The 6544-nt window shown below is 40.6% G+C and overlaps 1 non-coding gene across 1 annotated transcript; it reads right to left on the bottom strand.

The window, feature by feature from the left end:
* Window positions 1-2404: 2404 nt before the first annotated feature.
* LOC112711937 (small nucleolar RNA R71) lies at window positions 2405-2512 on the bottom strand. Its single transcript, XR_003157633.1, has one exon. It is a non-coding gene; the product is annotated as a small nucleolar RNA R71 (small nucleolar RNA).
* Between the last annotated feature and the right edge of the window lie 4032 nt (window positions 2513-6544).

Raw genomic sequence — 6544 nt, forward strand, 5'->3', positions numbered from 1 at the left:
TGTTTTATGCGTTTATCACCATACCCATTTGAGTTTGCCTGACTAAGATTTACAAGGTGACCATAGCTTGCTTCATACCAACAATCTCTGTGGGATCGACCCTTACTCGCGTAAGGTTTATTACTTGGACGACCCAGTACACTTGCTGGTTAGTTATGCGAAGTTGTGTTTATGCCATGGTATTGAGCACCAAGTTTTTGGGGCCATTACTAGGGATTATTTGAGTTTTGAAAAGTATTGATCACAATTTCGCATACCAAGTTTTTGGCGCCGTTGCCGGAGATTGTTGAGTTTGGACAACTGACGGTTCATCTTGTTGCTTAGATTAGGTATTTTTTTTCAGAGTTCTTAAGAATGAATTCTAGAGTTTCATGATGATTTGTTGAAGTCTGGCTGGCTGTGAAGCCATGTCTAATTTCATTGGACCGAGGTTTCAACTTATCATCACAAGAGCTTGTTGATTTCCATCAATCTTGCTGTTGGAGCAGTGATTTGCTAAGGCTTGGCTGGCCATTGGCCATGTCTAGTGTTTTGGACCGAAGCTTTCTTTGAAAGCTTGGCTGGCTGTGAAGCCATGTCTAATTCCTGGACCGAAGTCTTAGACTAGCATTGCACTGATTCCTGGAATTCTCATTAAGAACTTTGATATCTTTTTCCACTTAATTTTCGAAAAAGCACAAAAAATTTACAAAATCATAAAAACAAAAAAATATTCTATGTTTCTTGTTGAGACGCTAGTCTCATGTTAAGTTTGGTGTCAATTGCATGCATTCATTCATGTGTCTCAAGGATCTTCAAATAATTCTTGATGATTTCTTACTCTAATCTTTGAATTCTCTTGACTTGAGTGTTTATGTGTCTCATATGCATTCCCATTAGTGTCAGTAGTATACAAACTGCTAAGTTTGGTGTCCTGCATGCATTGATATTTGATTCTTGTTGCATTTTGATTTTTCCTTATTATTAAAAAAATCCAAAAATATTTTTAATTTGTGTCTTCTCAAGTCAATAATACAGAGAATTGAAGATTCAGAACATACAGCAGAGGAATTGCACAGAAAAAGCTGGGCGTTCAAAACGCCCAGTGAAGAAGGACAGACTGGCGTTTAAACGCCAGCCAGGGTACTTGGTTGGGCGTTTAACGCCCAAAAGGGTATAGTTTTGGGCGTTAAACGCCAGAATGTGCACCATTCTGGGCGTTTAACGCCAGGATGGCACAAGAGGGAAGATTCTGTTTTTCAATGCAATTTTTTTTTCAGTTTTCAAACTTTTTCAAAATCAAATCTTTTTCAAATCATATCTTTTCAATCAAATCTTTTTCAAAATCAATTTCTTTCTATTTTTTAAAAATACTTGCTATCAATTAATGATTTGATTCAACATTTCAAGTATGTTACCTTTTCTGTTGAGAAAGGTTTAATGTTTGAATCATATCTTTTCTTGTTAGCCAAGTCATTAATTTTCAAAATCAAATCTTTTTAAAATGTTTTTCAAATCATATCTTCTTAACCACATCTTTTTCAAAATAGTTTTCAATCAAATCTTTTTGATTTCTAATTTCAAAATCTTTTTCAAAAATCACTTGATTTCTTTTCCACTTTCATTTTCGAAAATCAATTAGTGTTTTTCAAAAATATTTTCAAACTCTTTTACTTAATTTTCGAAAATTACTTCCCTTCTTCTCACATCTTTCTATTTATGGACTAACACTATTCCTTAATGCAAAATTCGAACTCCATCTCCTTTGATAAGTTCGAATTTTCTACTTCTGTCTTCTACTTTTCTTTTCCTCTGACACCTAAAGGAATCTCTATACTGTGACATAGAGGATTCCACATTTTCTTGTTCCCTTCTCTTTCTTATGAGCAGGAGCAAGAACAAAAGCATTCTTGTTGAGGCTGATCCTAAACCCGAAAGGACCTTGAAGCGAAAGCTAAGAGAAACCAAGGCACAACTCTCTGTAGAGGACCTAACTGAATTCTTCAAAGAAGAAGAACACATGGCAGCCGAAAACAACAACAATGCCAACAATGCAAGGAAGGTGCTGGGTGACTTTACTGCACCTACTCCCGACTTCTATGGGAGAAGCATCTCTATCCCTGCCATTGGAGCAAACAACTTTGAGCTTAAGCCTCAATTAGTTTCTCTAATGCAACAGAATTGCAAGTTCCATGGACTTCCATTGGAAGATCCTCATCAGTTTTTAGCTGAATTCTTGCAAATCTGTGACACTGTCAAGACTAATGGGGTTGACCCTGAGGTCTACAGACTTATGCTATTCCCTTTTGCTGTAAGAGACAGAGCTAGGACATGGTTGGACTCTCAACCTAAAGAAAGCCTGGACTCTTGGGAAAAGCTAGTCAATGCCTTCTTGGCAAAGTTCTTTCCACCTCAAAAATTGAGTAAGCTTAGAGTGGAAGTCCAAACCTTCAGACAGAAGGAAGGAGAGTCCCTCTATGAAGCTTGGGAAAGATACAAACAATTAATCAGAAAGTGTCCTTCTGATATGCTTTCTGAATGGAGCATCATAGGTATTTTCTATGATGGTCTGTCTGAACTGTCCAAGATGTCTTTGGATAGCTCTGCTGGAGGATCTCTTCATCTGAAGAAGACGCCTACAGAAGCTCAAGGGCTGATTGAAATGGTTGCAAATAACCAATTCATGTACACTTCTGAAAGAAATCCTGTGAACAATGGGACTAGTCAGAAGAAAGGAGTTCTTGAGATTGACACTCTGAATGCCATATTGGCTCAGAACAAAACATTGACTCAACAAGTCAATATGATTTCTCAAAGTATGTCTGGAATGCAAAATGCACCAAGTAGTACTAAGGAAGCTTCATCTGAGGAAGAAGCTTATGATCCTGAGAACCCTTCAATGGAAGAGGTGAATTACATGGGAGAATCCTATGGAAACACCTATAATCCTTCATGGAGAAATCACCCAAATTTCTCATGGAAGGATCAACAGAGACCTCAACAAGGTTTCAACAATAATAATGGTGGAAGAAACAGGTTTAGCAATAGCAAGCCTTTTCCATCATCTTCTCAGCAACAGACAGAGAGTTCTAAGCAGAATAACTCTGACTTAGCAACCATGGTCTCTGATCTAATCAAAACCACTCAAAGTTTCATGACTGAAACAAGGTCCTCCATTAGAAATTTGGAGGGACAAGTGGGTCAGCTGAGCAAGAAAATTACTGAACTCCCTCCTAGTATTCTTCCAAGCAACACAGAAGAAAATCCAAAAGGAGAGTGCAAGGCCATCAACATGGCCGAATTTTGGGAGGAAGGAGAGGCAGTGAACGCCACTGAGGAAGACCTCAATGGACGTCCACTGGCCTCCAATGAGTTCCCCAATGAGGAACCATGGGAATCTGAGGCTCAAAATGAGACCATAGAGATTCCCTTGGACTTACGTCTGCCATTCATGAGCTCTGATGAGTATTCTTCCTCTGAAGAGGATGAGTATGTCACTGAAGAGCAAGTTGCTAAATACCTTGGAGCTATCATGAAGCTAAATGACAAGTTATTTGGAAATGAGACTTGGGAGGATGAACCTCCTTTGCTCACCAAAGAACTGGATGACTTGTCTAGGCAGAAACTGCCTCAAAAGAGACAGGATCCTGGGAAGTTTTCAATACCTTGTACCATAGGCACCATGACCTTCAAGAAGGCCTTGTGTGACTTAGGGTCAAGTGTAAACCTCATGCCTCTCTCTGTAATGGAGAAGTTAGGGATCTCTGAGGTGCAAGCTGCAAAAATCTCACTAGAGATGGCAGACAATTCAAGAAAACAAGCCTATGGACTTGTAGAGGATGTTCTGGTTAAAGTTGAAGACCATCACATCCCTACTGATTTCATAGTCCTAGAGACTGGGAAGTGCATGGATGAATCCATCATCCTTGGCAGACCCTTCCTAGCCACAGCAAGGGCTGTGATTGATGTTGATAGAGGAGAGTTGATCATTCAAGTGAATGAAGAATCCTTGGTGTTTAAGGCTCAAGGATATCCCTTTATCATCATGGAGAGGAAGCATGAAGAGCTTCTCTCAAAACAGAGCCAAACAGAGCCCCCACAATCAAACTCTAAGTTTGGTGTTGGGAGGCCACAACCAAACTCTAAGTTTGGTGTTGAACCCCCACATTCAAACTCTAAGTTTGGTGTTGGGAGGTTCCAACATAGCTCTGAGCATTTCTGAGGCTCCATGAGAGTCCTCTGTCAAGCTACTGACATTAAAGAAGCGCTTGTTGGGAGGCAACCCAATGTTATATTTTTATCTATTTTCTTTTGTTATTTTATATTTTTTGTAGGTTGATGATCATAAGAAGTCACAAAATCAATGAAAAAAGTAAAAACAGAATGAAAAACAGAAGGAAAAATAGCACACCCTGGAGGAAGAACCCACTGGCGTTTAAACGCCAGTGAGGCTAGCTGTTGGGCGTTTAACGCTCAGTTTGGCACCATTCTGGGCGTTTAACGCCAGAAAGGGGCACCAGACTGGCGTTAAACGCCAGAAAAGGGCAAGAAGCTGGCGTTAAACGCCAGAAATGGGCACCAGCCCAGCGTTTAACGCCAGAATTGGCACAAAACGAGATTTTGCTTGCCATTTAGTGCAGGGATGACTTTTCCTTGACACCTCAGGATCTGTGGACCCCACAGGATCCCCACCTACCCCACCACTCTCTCTCTTCTTCACCCATTCACCAATCACCTCAACACCTCTTCCCCAAAAACCCTTCACCTATCAAATCCCTTGTTTCTCTTCACCACTCACATCCATCCTTCATAAAACCCCACCTACCTCACCAATCAAATTCAAACCACTTTCCCTCCCAAACTCACCCTCCCATAACCGAACCATAACCCTCCCCCCACCCCTATTTAAACCCATCTTCACTCCTTCATTTTCACACAACCTAAACACTACTTCTTCCCCTTTGGCCGAAACACAAAGCCATCTGCATCTCCTCTATTTCTTCTTCTTCTACTATCTTCTTTCTTCTTTTGCTCGAGGACGAGCAAACCTTTTAAGTTTGGTGTGGTAAAAGCATTGCTTTTTATTTTTCCATAACCATTTATGGCATCCAAGGCCGGAGAAACCTCTAGAAAGAGGAAAGGGAAGGCAAAAGCTTCCACCTCCGAGTCATGGGAGATGGAGAGATTCATCTCAAGAGTGCATCAAGACCACTTCTATGAAGTTGTGGCCTTGAAGAAGGTGATCCCCGAGGTCCCTTTCTCACTCAAAAAGAGTGAATATCCGGAGATCCGACATGAGATCCGAAGAAGAGGTTGGGAAGTTCTTACCAACCCCATTCAACAAGTCGAAATCTTGATGGTTCAAGAGTTCTATGCCAATGCATGGATCACCAAGAACCATGATCAAAGTGTGAACCCGAATCCAAAGAATTATCTTACTATGGTTCGGGGGAAATACTTGGATTTTAGTCCGGAAAGTGTAAGGTTGGCATTCAATTTGCCCATGATGCAAGGAGATGAACATCCTTACACTAGAAGGGTTAACTTTGATCAAAGGTTGGACCAAGTCCTCACAGTCATATGTGAAGAGGGCGCCCAATGGAAGAGAGATTCAAGAGGGAAGCCGGTTCAATTGAGAAGGCATGACCTCAAACCCGTGGCTAGGGGATGGTTGGCGTTCATTCAACGCTCAATCATTCCCACTAGCAACCGGTCCGAAGTTACCATAGACCGGGCTATCATGATTCATAGCATCATGATTGGAGAACAAATAGAAGTTCATGAGGTTATAGCTCAAGAGCTTTATAAGGTGGCGGACAAGTCCTCTACCTTGGCAAGGTTAGCCTTCCCTCATCTCATTTGTCACCTCTGTTATTCAGTTGGAGTTGACATAGAGGGAGACATCCCTATTGATGAGGACAAGCCCATCACTAAGAAGAGGATGGAGCACACAAGAGACCCCACTCATCATGAGATCCCTGAGATGCCTCAAGGGATGCACTTTCCTCCACAAAACTATTGGGAGCAACTAAACACCTCCCTAGGAGAATTGAGTTCCAACATGGGACAACTAAGGGTGGAGCATCAAGAACACTCCATCATCCTCCATGAAATTAGAGAAGATCAAAGAATCATGAGAGAGGAGCAACAAAGACAAGGAAGAGATATTGAGGAGCTCAAGCACTCCATAGGTTCTTCAAGAGGAAGAAAGAGCCGCCATCACTAAGGTGGACCCGTTCCTTAATTTCCTTGTTCTTTATTTTCCTGTTTTTCGAATTTTAGTGCTTGTGTTTGTCCATGTTTGTGTCTTGTGATCATTAGTGTCTTAGTGTCTATGCCTTAAAGTTATGAATGTCCTATGAATACATCACCTTTCTTAAATAAAAAACGTGCTTAATTGAAAAAAAAAAAAGAAAGAGAATTGCATGAATTTTAAATTTTATAACAGTTTAATTATCTTGATGTGGTGGCAATATTTTTGTTTTCTGAATGTATGCTTAAACAGTGCATATGTCTTTTGAATTTGTGGTTCATGAATGTTGGCTCTTGAAAGAATGATGAAAAA

The sequence above is a fragment of the Arachis hypogaea genome, chromosome 1 (genome assembly GCF_003086295.3).
Source record: "Arachis hypogaea cultivar Tifrunner chromosome 1, arahy.Tifrunner.gnm2.J5K5, whole genome shotgun sequence".
NCBI classification, from domain to species: domain Eukaryota; kingdom Viridiplantae; phylum Streptophyta; class Magnoliopsida; order Fabales; family Fabaceae; genus Arachis; species Arachis hypogaea.